The 16,472-nt window shown below is 43.5% G+C and overlaps 1 protein-coding gene and 1 non-coding gene across 7 annotated transcripts in view; one reads left to right on the plus strand and one right to left on the minus strand.

Annotated features, from left to right (window-relative positions):
• Positions 1–448: 448 nt before the first annotated feature.
• TRNAE-CUC lies at positions 449–520 on the minus strand. The gene has a single exon. It is a non-coding gene; the product is annotated as a tRNA-Glu (tRNA).
• Positions 521–7,810: 7,290 nt separating this feature from the next.
• NCOA7 (nuclear receptor coactivator 7) overlaps positions 7,811–16,472 on the plus strand; it is an 85,980-nt gene continuing 77,318 nt past the window's right edge. For 2 of the 6 annotated variants that reach the window (XM_042820109.1, XM_042820146.1), the window contains exons 1-2: positions 8,366–8,502; positions 10,604–10,675. The gene's annotated coding sequence lies outside the window, so the exon portion shown is untranslated. The other 4 variants (XM_042820155.1, XM_042820118.1, XM_042820137.1 and 1 more) reach the window with 4 other exon arrangements.

Below are 16,472 nucleotides of genomic sequence, written 5' to 3' on the forward strand. Positions count from 1 at the left end.
CGATGGGTCCTCACTGCCTGTCATAGCACCAAGTGACTGCTCAACTGTGGAGAAAGTAGCAGGAACACCTTTAGATGTCAGAGCAATCAAAAAGGGGAATTTCTACATGCTGACCAACTGTGCTGCCTGCCTGGCAGGTGTTGTTCAGCTGTTCCTGTAGGTCCTGCAGGGGAAATAAGGTATCATATTGCAGAGACGTTTCTGTGAGGGCAGGACATCCAGGTAGATGCCTCGCCTCCCTGCAGGTAACTGTGCACAACTCCGTCCTCGCTTAAGTCCTGCAGATTGCAAAGCATGCCTGCAACTTCCCTCTCAGCAGGAACACCAACAACTTAGGCTCGGCACAGAGGCCGTCTGGATGCTCGTCGGGCTACAAAAGTAAAGAAGAGGAACAAAGAGAATTTAAAAAATCAAAACATCGTAGAAACAGAATTACAAAACTGGTTATTTCCCTGACCGGGAATCGAACCCGGGCCGCGGCGGTGAGAGCGCCGAATCCTAACCACTAGACCACCAGGGATCCACGCACTCGTTTCTTAATTTGTTTATCAAGAGTTTATCAGCTCGCCATGTTTCTGCCCTACTGCGTCCTTGTTTTGCTCTCCCTGTTCTGGACAGTACCATGCTTCCGAGGCAGGCGTGCGTGGAGAAGGGACCTTCCATTCCACCCTACGGAAAGGGGGCGTCGGGAGGGAAGTGGAGCCTGGTTGGCCCCGAGGCGAGTGCTGTGGTGGGCCCTGGCTCACGGGCAGGCAGGTTGGCAGCCCGAGCAACCGCCGTCAGCGTCTGCAGAAGGAAGGAGCCGGGGACGCCGGGCTTCCTTATTCCAGGGAGCTCCTTCTGAGGCCGGACTGGGTGGGAGGGACCCCGAGCCGGGCCAGGCCTCAAGCTGGGTAGAGGCAGAGGCTCTGGAGCTGGGCAGAGAGACTATGGAGGGCTGGCACTTGGGATTAAAGTCTTTAAAGCACTTTGTGTTGTGCCGTGTGCTGTGTGTGCACTGTTCCCCCAGTGGCAGTGGGCCAACACCTGATGGACAGAAGAGTTCTTGTGTCCGGGGGTTGCACGAATATTTATGCCCTTCCTTAAAAGAGGAGAGAAGGCCTTGTCATCAAAGTGCAAGGAATACAGACTGAGACGCCTGGGAGAGAGGACATTCCAGCTGCATCTGCGTTCTGGGAGAGGCGCGAGGGAGCGGAAGGTTCCCTGGTGTTTGGTCTGTAGGAAAATGCCGATCCAAAGGCAAACTGAGTGAAATCTGCAGCTCCAAAATGAGAACGAGGTGGATGGCTCACTGTCCTGTGTTGGCAGGTAAGAGGAATCCATGACTACTGTAGATGCGGACCACATCTGCATAAGTACTTTTCCCTCTGGCACCGTTGTTTCACAAGCAAAGCAGGTCTGAAGGCAGCAGTACTTTGTTGCCCAGGGAGGGGGTGGATGCCCCATCCCAGGATACATTCAAGGTCAGGATGGATATGGCACTGAGCACAGCAACTGATCTAGCTGTAGGTGTCCCTGTTCATTGCAGGACAGTTGGACTAGATGGCTTTTAAGGGTCCCTTCCAACTAAAACGACTCTATGACTAGTGAAATCTTTTCCCAATGGAAGCCGTATCCATAATGTAAAAAGGTTTGCTCTATTCAAGCAAATGTCTAGTTCCCAAACTTTCCATCACTGGTATTTGTTATAGAGTAAACCTTTTCCACATTAAGATAGATATGCATCAGATTTAAGTTCGTGAATTCTGCAAATTTGCCTTAGCTTGTCTTAATCAGCTTCAGAAGCAGAAAGCAAACATAAAGGACTCCTTTTTCCTCAGGAATATGCTCAGGAGCTCAAGGTGTTTGGTTTCAGCCTTACCAGCCTCTTATCTGAGCCAATGGTTCCTTTCTGCCAAAGCCTTTCACAGTTAGCAGGCTTGAACACAGTGCATATTTGGATTGAAATGGAGCTTGCTTTTGTCCAGACTGATTGATTTCAGTGCACAGCGATGCAGTCAATTTATAAAATTGTAAAGTTAAGAATCCGGCCCTGGTGGATACAGTCAGTTATCTCATACCCTACAAGAATTTCAGTTCACACACATAGGTCAATAACATCTTCTTTGGTGAGGCCAAGGTGTTTTCCTCTTGAGGAGCCAAAGCTGAGGGCTGTTGGACAGGAAGCAGCCCAGGCTGAGGAGACACCATGGCCTGAGATCTATGCAAAGATGGGGACATGGTCAGGAGAAAATCACCTGGTCCCAGCAGGTCACCAGTGCCTCTTGTTGAAGAGATATGCCTTGTGTGACCTGGTGTCCTGCCAGTTTGAACCAGTATAAACATAGTAGTCATTTTGACCCAAAGTCTGCCTGGAACATCAACTCAAGATAAGGTAGTTCTATACCAGCCCAGCTGCTGGTTCAGTTGTATTTCTGTGCTTAACCAACTTTGAGGCATCACAGTTAGCAGCAAGGCTCCCCCATCTCGAATGCTTACTGTCACCACAAAAGTGGCTTTTGGAGGGCAGCTGAGTTCTGTGCTGCTGTGGCTGTGAAGCTAGCAGTAAAGGCAGCTCCTTCAAAACTAGAATAGGCCCACATGACTGCAAAGTAATATGATTAAGTTTATATTTCTTGGTGAAAGGGTCCTTGATTGCATCTGTAAGGGTGGTGAAAACTCAAATGTATGTACCGGAGAAACTTTGCTGCGATTTTTTTTTCTGGGTGTGAATCCAGGCTGCAGCGGCAGGGGGCAGACTCCATGACTGCCAGGAAAGTGGCACTGGAGTCAGAGGTTGTATTGTTATTTTTAGGAAAGACTTTCACTTCCCTGTGAGTCATGCGCCCTGACAAAAGGTTGCACCTCTTCTCTGGATTCCTGTGACTGACAGAGAAACCCCTGCGTGGAGCTGTCAGCAGTTCATCCTCTTATCCGTGCGGACGTAGCCACAGCTGTGTCTGCATCCCTGTGATGCCAGCTGGAGAGGAATGATCGTCCGAGAGCACCAGGGGAGGGATGTCACAGACCGATGCTCCTTGTCACCCGACATGGCGGGATAGCTTTGTCAGTTAGGCCAAGTGAGCACTTGGTGTCAGGGGTACTGTACCCCAGCTTTCAGAGATAAGTAATTAAAGCTGAATTCTGAAACCTGAAAAATCAAAGCACTCACTTAAACTGCAAGCTGTAAAGCAGCAATTAACTTGTCTGTTCCATATGAATATATTACATATTATTATTACTTTCATTTGCCAGGTTAATTAATGTGTGACAGCAGGTTTACTGCATAAAAATGAGTAAGAACAACATCAGTGCGATCTGTTAATTTACTCAAGTCTTTTATTTGGTTATGTTTCCACTATATAATAGTAAGCACAAATCGTCTTTAGTACCTAGAGTACCCACTCTGGTAGTAGGGAAAATCCTGTATCTGAGCAGACAGTGTAAACATTATTTATAATTATGTGCAATATGTGCATTTATCACTTCTCTCTTTCCCCAGCTGTTTATTTGAGCTGGAAAGTCTTGGCATCAGCTTTTCTTATTTAAATGAGCCTGGTTTAAAATGTGCATCATCCCAGTGTTAGAGAGATGGAAATGAAAGGGAAGGAAAAGATTCAGCACAGTCTTCTGCTGTTTTATGCTTAATTTCCATGTATAGTCAGAACAGTTACCTGACTGGAACAGGCTGCCCAGGGGAGTTGTGGAGTCTCCTTCTCTGGAGATGTTCAAGACCTGCCTGGATGCCTACTTGTGAGACCTGCTGTAGGGAACCTGCTTTGGCAGGGGGTTGGACACGATAATCTCTGGAGGTCCCTTCCAACCCCTACAATTCTGTGATTAACTGTTCTATTATAATAATGCTTGGGAAGTGAGGGGGTGTTGGAAGAAAAACAACACATTATTGCAGTTTAGATTTCTTAAAGCTATTTTCTTCGTGGCAGTGTTTTATGGAAAGAATCTAAGGAAAAGATGTTTCCCAATTTTTACGGCAGATCTGATACTCCTAGCTCCAAGATCATTTTAGAAGCAGTAAGGAGAATTGCTCTGGCTTCTTGCAGTTTAATTTCAATAGCGCGAGGGGGCAGTATGTGAGAATTTGCAATGTCATGTTTTCGTACTTTGTAAACCAGTTATTTACTGTTTGTAGAAAATATTTTAAAGATTCTGAAGAGAAACAGCAGAGTAAGCCACCAGCAATATTGTTATAATTAATCTTGCAAGTTCTATTAATTCTTCCCTTGTTCTGCCATTCTTCCTCTGCTCTGTGTTTGATCCAGAGATACCTAGGTCAGCTTTTCCTCTTTCCTCTGTTAAAATGTGGTACTGGGGTCTGTGATAAGGCATGGCAGTGGGTAATATGTCAGGTGTCCACTGAACTCAGAAAAAAACCTTATTTGAAAGAAATACAGCTTTGTTATTATCTCCGTCTGTATCTGAGTAAATTGCTTTCATTTCTCAGTCTCCTCTGCAGAGATTTTGGAAGCACCTTCTGGTTTGATCTACTTGACAGAAGAAACTGGAGAACACAATCAGTTACAAGGGGAAAACTTCTTTTTTAGGCTCTTTTTTAAAGCTCTGCTCTCTGTCTGTTTCATTTTTGGGAAATTTGTAAAAATTTTCCATATCCCTACCTGCTAAATTGATTTAAATCTAGGCAATTAATTCAAAACTACAGGGTTAAGAAAATTAAGAAGATTTGTAAAATTCCTCTTTGCCCTAACTGCAGAAACCAGGCTAAAATTAGTGAAGTCAGTCCCAAGAGCATGGTAGGATCAAGCAGAGACTCAGATAGGAACAAAAATCTGGCTGTATCAAACCTATTTTGTGACTGTTTCATAGTGAAAAATTGTAACAATTCTTGGGGGTGGGAGGGAGAACCAGCAACCAATGACAGAATGACTGCTAATAGGAATAGAAAACATCCATTTTTATACCTTTTCAAAATTGGACTGTGTTAGGATATTCTTTAGCAATTCTTTATTGTGCGTTACCTTCCTTAAATAAATGAGCAGTCAGGTAACAGATGCAGATGTTTGGGGAAAAAAATGATGTGAGCCCTACCTGAGCAACTGATTTCTTTTTTTTTTTTTTTTTTTTTCCTATGTCTGTGGAAGCTGATCTGAGTGCAGGCCAGAAATTCACTGTCAGTACCTCTGACAATTCTATTCTCTTCAATGTATGCAGTTCTATTAACATACACTGCAGTGGATATTCAGTAGGAGGTCAAACTCCATTCAAATATTGTACTTAAGTATCTGAAGTCTGTTCTTCTATATGCTACTATGCATGTAAGTTTGTGTAAGAAGCCCTTTTTCAAGAGTAAAAATTGATGACTTGAAAGTGATTAAAAACAAGCTTGCATTTTTATCTCCTCCATATAGTGTGTTCAGCGATAGAACAAGTTTGTCTGATCCCAAAACCAGTAACAGGCATGAATGTCTGGTAAAGATATTCTAAGCATCAGTATCACAAAGACCGTGATTTAAACAGTCTTAAATTATCTGCTTTTAAAATGTTTTCCACAGGAATGTATTGTCACAGGAAAGAGCAGAATATTCTGACTGTTTCTATCGCCTATGCTGTACAGAGATCAAAAGCAGATTTTGTTTCAAAGGTTTTAATTCAAAGATGATGAGTGTTTGTATCTATACCTATTCTATAGATCTTGTTCATGATTGTAGCTGATAGGCACTATCTCTTGCTTCCAGACTCAGTAAAAATAAAATGGTTTATTAGATCAAGTCACACAGTTTCTTCCAATGTTACAAACTCTATGACTTCAATTCCAAGCAATATCTCACAGTTCTGTAACCAGAACTTATGCTATGCTTCTGTTCCAGCCTTAGTGTGCTTGTTCTGCTGCTGTGACTGAAACTGGAGTGATTTCTTCCCAATGCCAGTAGCTAGAATAGACTTTTGAAATGCTCAGGGCTATGTAAACACTGGAGAAGAACGTGTAGTTACTTTGTCTGATATATGGAATTTATGCATTATCTTCACTGTTTTCTGCACAAGACAAACAGGTGATGTGCTTGGATGTAGAGTAAACTACATCTCCACAGAGACGACTTCTCCTGTCTCTTTGTCACTGACATTTAAATTCAGCTGAGAGATAAGTATGTTTTCCACTTCAGTGGGTAGGGCCCCAGATCTTCCATTGCAATTCAGCAAACCCAGAAGTTGTGTAAGGGGTACTATTTTAAGACTGCAGTTTCCTTTCTCTTTAGTGGTTTTGTCCCAATATTGACAATGAGCAGCAGAAAACATGTACTGTGAACAGTGACCTTAGTGGTGGGAGATAGCTGCACATCCATATGAGAGCTTCATTCACACTTGGAATCATAGAATCCTAGAGTCACAAAATGGCTTGGGTTGGAAGGGACCTAAAAGGCCATTCAGCCCCAAACCCCCCATCATGGGCAGGGCTGCTACCCAGCAGCTCAGGCTGCCTGGGGCCACATCCAACCTGGCCTTGAGTGCCTCCAAGGATGGGGCACCACAGATTCTCTGGGCAGCTCTGCCAGGGCCTCACCACTCTCTCAATGAGAAATTTCCTCCTGACATCTAATCTAAATCCTCCTTTAGTTTAAAACCATTCCCTTTTGTACTATCACTGTCAGACCACATAAAGTTTTATTCCTCTTATTTATAAGCTCTGTAATCAACATGAAAGGGATATTTAAGCCATTTTAAATTAAGAAAAAAAGAAAGAAAAAAAAAAAGCCCATGCCAAATACTTCCCTTTAAATCTAACAAGCTTTGGGGTTGACTAACGTAACTACTAAGAAAAACAATTGTTATCTGGATGTATCACAGAATCACAGAATGGCCAGGGTTGGAAGGGACCTCAAGGATCATGAATCTCCAACCCTGCCACATGCAGGGCCACCAACCTCCTCATTTAATACTACACCAGGCTGCCCAAGGCCCCATCCAATCCCCATACCTCCAGGGACGGGGCATCCACAACCTCTCTGGGCAGCCTGTTCCAGCACCTCACCACTCTCTCTGTGAAGAACTTCCCCCTGACATCCAGCCTAAATCTTCCCTCCCTCAACTTAAAACCATTTCCCCTCATCCTACCTGCACACCACTTGTTTTATTTTTGCACAGTTTTTTTTTTACCATCTGCATGCACACAAACACACATTTTGTGCTACATTAAGTTGCTGTTTATGCAGGCGTCTGCCTGTCTTCTGACTTTCATCTGAAGCAGACTTTGGGATGTAGTGATGCTGTGATGTGGAAGGCCTTTCTCCTCGTGTTCCTGTCTCTCACAGCTCGTTACTGACAAGAGGAGGGAACAGAAAGTGAAGTCTCATTTAGGCTGCCACTAAGGTCTGATAGGGTTACTCAGAGCTACCTAAGGCAAGGGAACAGTTTCTGATAACTCGGATGGGTTTTTGGGGTGTTCACTGTGTGCTTGTGAGGAAGTCTGCATGCAGTGGATGTGGAAACAACAGAGGAAGTTTACAGGCATTTCAGTTTCCTATGGATATAACAGCATCCGCAAACCTGGATTTCCAAAAGCGGTGCTTTAGTACTGCCCTTAAAAACTCTAAACAGGGGAGAAGCTTTTCCCTCACTCCGAGGAAGACCCTTTCTCAGCCCCATACCTGAGGCACCGGGAGCCCCTGCCACCTCCCGACGCCCACCTTCCGCCCCTCACCCGGACGCAGCCCCGCACCACCCACGGGGCGGGCCGCGCCCCCTCCCACGGGCCCGGGGCGGGCTGGAGGCGGCTCGGCGCGTTAGGGCGGAGCCGCGAGCCAGGCCGAGCCCAGGCGGGCCGCTCGGGAGCTGTGGGGCTGGTGCTGCTCTGGCCGAGCGGGGAGCGGTGCGGTCTCCGCGGCCGCCATGCCGCCGCCGCCGCTCGCCCTCCCTGCAGGTGCGCTGGGCCGCGGGGAGGGGAAGCCGGGACGCGCCTGCCGTTAAGCCGCGGGGTCACCGCCCGGCGTACGGAGGAGGCGCGGGGCGGGGGCGGCGGCCGGGGCCCTGCGGTGCTGCGGGGCGGGAGGGAGCGGGGCCGGCCGTTCGGCTGCCGTGCGGATGTCACCCGGAGCCGCGGCGCGGGGAGGTGAGGGCTGCGCCGCCCTCCGCTCCGCGTGTCCTCGTTCCGGGGGCTGGGGGCTGCGTGTGCGCTCGCCGTGCTGCGGTGGCCGTGCGCCTGCCGGGCTGAGCGACGCCGCCTGCGGGGCTCTCTCTGCGAACCCTTACGGCGGGTGGCGGAGCGGAACGAGTCGTTCTGCTGATGGCCTTCAGCCTTCCGATCGGATTTTTTTCCCTAGACCTCGCGTGATTTACTGGAATGTTCCGAGCTTTCCCTGTTAACTTATAGCCTCTGATGACCGTGACTGGGAAGCACAGCTGGAGGTGCGGCGGTGACTGCTGTTTGTCCGTCCGTCCGTCCGTCCATCCGTGTGTGCGCAGCTAACCTCTCGGCATCTGCGTTGGTGCCCGGCCCTGGGGCTGAGCTGCGGGCTGCTGGCAGTGTGTGGTACCGACCGATGCGGCCTCCAGGTGATGGAATCTGGTGATGAATGCTTATGCTCAGCGGCAGCCTTCTACCATGTGTTTACTTTGCACGCCACTATTACTGTTTGCCCATTAAATCATCGTGTCTTGTGCTAATGCGTAGTAATGGACTTGAAGGATGGGTAGGTGCTCGTTAATTGATTATGGCTTGCTGCAGGATGCTGTGCTCCTGACTAAGCGTCTGTACTTGGATGATGCTTAAAATGCATACTGGAGAACTGTTCCAGGCTGTAGTATAAGCAAATATTTCAGTTGCGTGGAAATTATATTATGTTTTATATTGGGTTTTGGATTTGCCTATATGTAAGGTTGTGTGTACGTACTCAGACTTCAGGAATTAGTGGAGAGTACAGTAGAAAAAGGGAAGGAAAGTGTATGTGCCTATATAGTTCCTGAATGGAAGCCACATTATCAGCAACAGATTTAAGGCATAGTAAAAAACACATAGGTCGAGTGGCTGCATTTTCTCTTGTCCTTGTGCTTTTGTCTTTTACATTCAGGATAACGTTCATAAAAATAAGTAACTATTTTAAGGATCAAAACCCGTAAGTAACTTGGGTTCTGTGAAGAGCTTTAATGGAATTGTTGGGACATACCATATTTTACACTTGATTCCCTTTTCTTCTCTTTCTTTTCTTTTTTCTTTTTTCTTTTTTTAATGAATCGAAGTCTTGAGTTTGGTGGAAATTCTGTACTTGGGTTAAATTCAGTACTTTTGTTGTTTATTACATCATTTAAAAAATCCGGTTTTCTGGAAGCCTGTCTTATCTAAGTTGCAAAGTCAGGTCTCTGAGTCATGGCTCTTGCCTTTGCCCAGTAGACTGTTCTCTTATGTTTCCACTGTGTCAGTGGCCGTATTCTGATTGTTATTTGCTCATCTATTGCTGAAATGATAAATGACTCTCTTTGGAGATGAAGGGACTTAGAATTGATTGGAGAAGTTCTTGTCTTGTTGAGTGGGAGTACTGTTTTGTTGTTTTGTGTATCTAGGATTTTGAAAGAGAAGACTGAGGTTGGCCAGGGGTTGCTTCTGTAAATATTTGGCTAGCTTATGGATCTGACTTCAGTGGACAGATTCGTTGAAAAGTGATTTGTGTTTGAGAATAAAATTTCTTGAAAAGGATATTGACAAAGCTGTGGAAAATGCTGTAAATATGTATTGCATCTGCAGGGGCTCCCTGCAGTCACCCATCTGGGTGAGCATGTCAAAGGTGGAAATTAGCGCAGTCCTCTGGAGCGTGATCTGATGCAAGGACCTGCTGCTTCAGGCAGTTGGAAATCTCTGCAGAAAATAATTATGATGCAGATGGAGGATGAAGGGTCTAATTTTCCCTTTGCTTTAAGTGAATCTGCTGTGACCAGCTAAGGAGCGTGACAGAGTGACAAATCTCTTCCTTCCCACAATCGATAATCTGTACATGTCCAAGGTTTTGTGGGCTCAGCTCTTGTTTTGGTGAAGCATCTGCTGGCTGTTACAGCGCCGAGGGTGGGGGTGTGTACTGGCCTCTGTGCTCCTCATTTCTTGCTGCCTGCTGTGAGGACGCTCAGTCTCCAGGTCTGCTCTAACTCTGTGTGTAATATATAGATTGCTCTGCTGCTGCAGGGCCTTCATGTGGGTTGGTATCACTTTCCCCAAAAGAGGAAATGTAACAACGGCTGAGGAGTGAAGTTAGCACCAAGAGGGCTCACTTAGGGGCCTCCTTCAGTAGGGAGGATAGTGAAGGTAGGAGAATTAAGTTTTTAGATTTATTTATTGAGATCTGATTTCCTTATTCTCAAGCCATTTCTCCCTAGCTTTATTCCTGAGACAATTGTAAGCAAACCAGAGGGATTATATTCCCTCTATAAACACGTTATTTCAGTTTGACACATCAAACACATTATGGGAATATTTTTCCTTCTTTTCTCTTCAAGCCCTTCTGATTGTGGGTGGAAAGCCACATGAAAACATCAAGCAGGTGTAAGCAGCTGTGAGCTGCAGCCAAAAGACATCTATTGTTTATTCCATTTTGAACTCCACAGTGTACTGCTGCAATCCTGGGGCCCTTTGTTATGAATTTGCAATTTCTGTTCTTTTTGACTGCAGAAGGAGGATGCATTGACAGACCAGACAAAGCCTGTCCGAACTTCACCATGGGACATAACACAGAAGCTAGAAGTAAGTGCTAGGGAGTGCAAGTTACTGCTTGTGCCGGCTTTTGCTCTCACAGCCGGGTTGCTCCCAATCTCTGACTACACTTGGAGAGCTTGCATCAGTATTTCAACTTGATACCACATAGTATCCCAGAGATGAGCTTGTACTCAAGACTTAAGCTGCAATTTCGTGGCAAATTTTTCTCTTCTAAGACCTCTGGCTTAGACTTGAAGCTTTCAATGGATACAATATTCATCATAATCTTAATGGGCCTTTCTGATCTTTTTGTAATCTTACTTTTGAAACATGTGCTGAACTGTCAGTTGCATGCCTCAGATTCTGTGTTGCTTGAGGTCCTGCTAGATCAAGCCGTTTCTTACATTCAGTTCTTCTGTCTCCTGTAAAACGTGTAATTGAGCACCAGGCCTCCTGTTCGATAACTAAATGTAGTTTGTCATGGCTACTTATAGTATGCTTTAGGGGTTGTTTTTTTATTATTATTATTATTTTTTTTTTACTATGGTGGGAGGTTGTATCTTCTTTCAGCATCCTTCTTACAATCTAGGCTCTCTAACTGCCTATCATGTTTGAATGATGGTAATGTCAACCAGGTTTACAGAAACAGAAAATATCAGAGCTGAGCAAGGATTCTGTACCTGTTTGTTCAGGCAAGATTTGTGTTTGTCTTTGCCTAAAGTGTCAAATTAAGAGTGTTTGTTTCTTTCCCTTTCCACTTCAGCAGGATTTATAAGCCTTTTTGTTAACAGTTACTAATTTTCAGAAAGAAGACTTTCCTATGCTAGCTTCCCTCTTTTTGACTGATTTGGGAATCTTCCCCACAGAGTTTCTGTAGATATCTGAAAGCTGTTTCCCCAAATCTAAGACAAAGAGTGTCTCAAAAAATCACAGCTTTGTTCTGTGGCAGTTCACAATGAGAGCTTCTAATACCTTGAACTCAAAGTAGGAGGAACCTTGTCTAAAGAAAAGGTAACTTTATGTCATTTTCCAAGTAAATGTAAATCTTTTCTAGCAGTGCTTTCTCACTGCAGCTGCACTTATATTTTTTTTTTTTTTTTTTTTTTTTTTTTTCCTCCTCTCTGTTCCACATGCCATCTGTCTTATTTTCTGGTTTGTTTTCTTTTTAAATACTTTGACTGATGTAGAAGATAGAAAAGAAGTATGAATTTTTATGAACTGTTGCTGCCACCTTCACTCTTGGAGGAAGATGTATGGATGGCTTCCTGCCAGCTCAGGTGATGCTGTGATACCAGAAACTGATTGGAATCTGCCTAGGTTCTTACCTGGGATGTAATAGGGAACAATTCACTGTCATCAGTGGCTCAGAAGTATTTTCTTGTTGAGTCGCTTGTCAGTGTGCAAACTATTTTGTATGATATTTAGAGTATCTATTAAAGAACAAACAACTTTTCTTGTTATCTGCAAGCAGTGTTTGACTTTTCAAACTCTTTTTTTTTCTTTTTCCTGTCACTCATCGAGCCTTCTGCAGTGAAGCTGCTGAAGATTAATAGTAGCAACTCTGGTAACTTTTGGCATAAAATCCTGAGAGTTCCTTCTATCCCATCTCCAAGAGCTTCCAGCCTGCAGATGTTGTCCAGTGGATGTGTGGTGTGAATGATGACATTGTGGTGACAATGGGTGGTGAAGCAAATGGAAAAGTCTTTGATTTCCACTTTGTTATGGAGTAGCATATCCTATGTGTTGAAACACATACAGGTGTGTGGTGAAAGACTGACTTTGATTGATATAAGCCAGTCACCTGCACAGATATGGGCCTAATGTTCAACAACCATGTGACAGTTGATGGACATGGGTGGAAACCACTGTCACCCGCATGTGAAGGGTCAAGTAACAAGCAGTTGGAGTAGTCATCAGTATGGCTAGGAGATGAATTATGAACTCAAACGAGTGACAAGCATGACTTTCACTCACCGCAGTCCGTTGTTCTCCAGCCCTTGTGCTTGCATATCAGCTGAAGAAATTTCCTTTGATTTACTGTTTGTTTGTTTGTTTTCAGGGAGGATATGATGCTGAGCTTTGTTGGTTAGACATTGCTGGGAGGTGAATAGATAGTGAGAGATGGCTGGCATCATTACATTGCTGTGCAGAGGCTAGGCAGGAACTTTTGCAGTGTCATCTCTTTGTGTTCTGCTGCAGTCACACAGGACTGAAAGCAAAATCTCTGGTGTGGAGCTCATGCTGACATAGTTGTTGATGGCAGAGGAATTGTTTTCTTTAATACGAGAATTCTTCATTCCTTAAAACAGAGCCTGCTGTTAGCTGATCAGTCAGCAAATTTAAAAGCGGATTGTTTTGAAAATTGGATTTCATATTGTAAGGCATGGTTTCTGTTAATACAAGCAGCACATTGTCATGAGAAAAGTTTTCTCTTCTCCCACTCAGTTGACACTGTGCATTTGACAGTGTTATACAAGTGGTAAGTTCCAGTGTTTTGTCAACTGGTTGTGTCCTTTCCTGAACACTGCCCTGGTGGCTGTCAATCTCAAGCTGAACTTGGAAGATAATAGGCAGCTTTTACAGCTTGTAGCTATCAGTGGGTGCTTCTCTCTAGAAGCTTTACTGGGATGATAAATTCAAAAAATGTGGAGTTGCTTTCAGCATGAATGGGGGGAACATGGAAACAACTAGGCCTGATGCCCTGGTGGACGTTGGTGAGCTGCCTATAGACTCAATGAGTAGTGAGCAGTGAAGAAAATACATTATCTAGGAGAACTGGTCTTAGTCCTTCTGTTCATCTCTGAAGCCCGTTTCAGATTAGGTTTATGAGAAAAGCAAGAAAGGTATGTTGTGTTCCAGGTTTTTCTTCTGGGAAGAAAATACCAAAACTCTGCAGAGCAGAAGTACCTGCTTCTTGCAGAATCCAGCCCGTGTGTATTCAGAATGCAGTGATATTTTTGTGCACTTTTTGTAAGGGCTTCAACTTTCAAAATGTATTTCTTAGCCAAAATGATTGCCATCCCTCAGTAAATGGTAACAGGCCTTTAAAAGTATCTCTTCTGCCTTCGTTTTTTGCCTTTTTTTTCTTCTCTCCTGTCTATCTATGAACTTATTAGATTATTTAATTTCTGTTTCTTAACTACTTTGCAGTCAACATTACATTGTGTTTAAAAGTTTTAACCGATTCTTTATTTTACAACCATCTTCTGTTTAATTTCTGTTGTCTTTTTCATTCCACGTGCTATTTGTTCTAAATGTTGCAATGAAAGAACTGCAGATGATTATCAGTGAAAGGCTCTAGGATGACAGCAGACTGTGTTATTAATAGAGATTTATTTTATCTGGGCCTTGAAATGTATATTCCTGTTTCCCTTCACTTTTTATCTTTCTGCCTCGCTGAGTTCAGCAAGCAGAAAGGCTCAGAAAAGCCATGTTGACTGCATGAGAAGCTCATGCCACATACTGTCTGTTCATTAGGTTAGCCAGCAGTGCATTCTGGATTTGAAGTGTAGATTTACTTCTAAATCATGTAGTAGTTATTGATCGGAATATATATCTAGTTCTAGAATAATATACTTCCTATAAATAATGAGCCAGTGCTTTTTAAAATACTGTTGAATTACATACCCAGGCATGGTAGGTATAAGCTAGATTTTTTTTTTCTTTTTTTTTTTCTTTTTTTTTTTTTGTATGTTGTATATTTTTACCCAGTTTGGAGACAGATTTCCAGAGGGACTTTGAAAAGGTCCGAATTGTTATTTACCAAATCTTAAGTTTTAGACACTCAAGCTGGTTTAAAAACAAAGGCTCTAACGTGAACAAAAAAAAATGCTGTTAATAGATTAGCTATTTTGGATGACTTTAACTTGAGATCGGCCAAGCAATTACTTTGATGTAGCTGTAAACAAGAGAAAATGAGTCTTTGCTTGGAATATGTGGGCAGTCTGAAACACTCAACATTACCAGCTCTGTTAGGACTAACGTGGAGTGAAAGAAAAGCCCACAGATTTTATCTTCGGGCTCCAATTCTGCAGAACTGTACTTAGGTACTGGAAGTACAATAAGCAAGTAGTCCCTCTGAAGGCACTTGATGCAGACATAAATCTGTGTGAGTGCAGGGCTCAGCGATATTGCAGTACCTGCTTTGAGGCTGAAATGGCTTCCATGAAAGTGCAGCACTGGAGCAATTGGTTGAAGCTATTTGTAAAATCAGGTCAAACTTTGTGAAGGCTTTTTTTTTTCCCTAGCAAAAAAAGAGGAATGTTTGGCTTTGGAAATGCTGAGATATTTTCTTGCTACAATCAGTGCAGCATACTTTTAGTTTCAAAATCATCCTGCTCTGATCAACAAGAACACCTCAGTTCAATCACAGTTTGAAACGCTCGAATAATCTGAAGGTAAAACTTCTGGTAAAGCAATAATACCAAGTAATTTCCATGCTTCTGTTTTTATGCAGCTGTTCAGTCTTAATTCAGTCTTATTTTTAAGTTGTCCTTTTTTTTAAAAAAAAAAAAAAAAAGCCTACAGGTGGTTTGTATGAGCTGTGTCTCTTTAACATAAATCTTATTTACCTGAATATTTTCAAGCGGACACTCAGCTGTGCACAAATATCTATAACACAGAAAAACTGTTTCTCTGCTTCTGGCCAGAAGCAAGTAGCTCTTCAGAGAGACTGTCAAATTAGAAGTAGGTAAATGTGACAATGCTGTGTTATATATATCAAGGTAAATTTGGTTTCACATAGGAGTTTTTGCCTTGTAAATGGTGCAAACTGACTGTCAGTACAGGACCAGAAGCTACCTGTCATGTTGTATGGAAGTCCTTAGTTGGAGAAAGGAAGAACAGAAAGATAATAAGGGCTTTGAGAATGTTTCAGGGGAGCACGGGGACTAAATCATTCTTCCTTGCACAATACCGAAAGGGGTTGTGCAAGAAGGAAGGAAATAATTAGAAACATTGCTGCTATTGAGACAGGCTTCAGGCCATGCAGCAGTAAGGGCACAGCCAGCTGTTGGAGCGCTGTGGCAATGCTGCACCATGGCCTGCAGCATCTGGGTACTTGCAGCCTGCACTGGTGTCATACCCTGCAGTGCCAAAGCACTGTAGTGCGCTAAGTGCTGTGGGCTGGGCAGCTCAGAAATTGCTAGGGAAGGTCTCCAGTGTTTATTGCTGTGTTAGGAACTGACAGGATTTTCTGTTACAATTAAACTGTTCAATGTGTTACTTAATGTACAATGTATTCATGGCAGAATTGAGGTTGCTATGGAAACCTGGCATTCTGGTACTGTTCGGGGTGTTTCAAATCAGAAAACGTTTGCATTGTGTTGTTGTGAGTCTCCCTTTTTGCTCCACTCCTACTCTTAGCTCCACTGCTTCTTGAGAGGCAGGTGAGAGGTGCAGTCATGCCCCTGGATTTGCATCAGTCCTTGCAGGCAAAGTGGATTGGAATGTTGAGGTAGAATAGGAAGATGGTCATTTTCTCTTCAATTACCTCTTCTATCTTGAGTGGCTTTTATAAGAGAGAAAGTATTTATGAATGTTAATCTTTTATACTGTAATGTTAGTAGGCTGTTAATTTCATCTTTTTTTTTTTCCCTGAAAACTTGAAAATGCTATTACTTCTTAAATAAAAATTTATAGTAATTTTTACAGCATGAGTTTTATTGGAAATATACTCGACCGGTTCAAGTGCTTCCCATTAAATTTATAGATTTATGTATATCTTAATACTTTATCATTTGCTTGGCCTTATTCTGTAGAGCACTGAAAATATGCTGACCAAGTTTGTGACCCTTAGAGTGTGCTTTTCTCTTTTGTAGTCCGTGCCTGTCACTCACTGGCTCCT

The sequence above is a fragment of the Centrocercus urophasianus genome, unplaced genomic scaffold (assembly GCF_019232065.1).
Source record: "Centrocercus urophasianus isolate 14NV4802_14NV808 unplaced genomic scaffold, USGS_Curo_1.0 seq_10, whole genome shotgun sequence".
Lineage (NCBI taxonomy): Eukaryota > Metazoa > Chordata > Aves > Galliformes > Phasianidae > Centrocercus > Centrocercus urophasianus.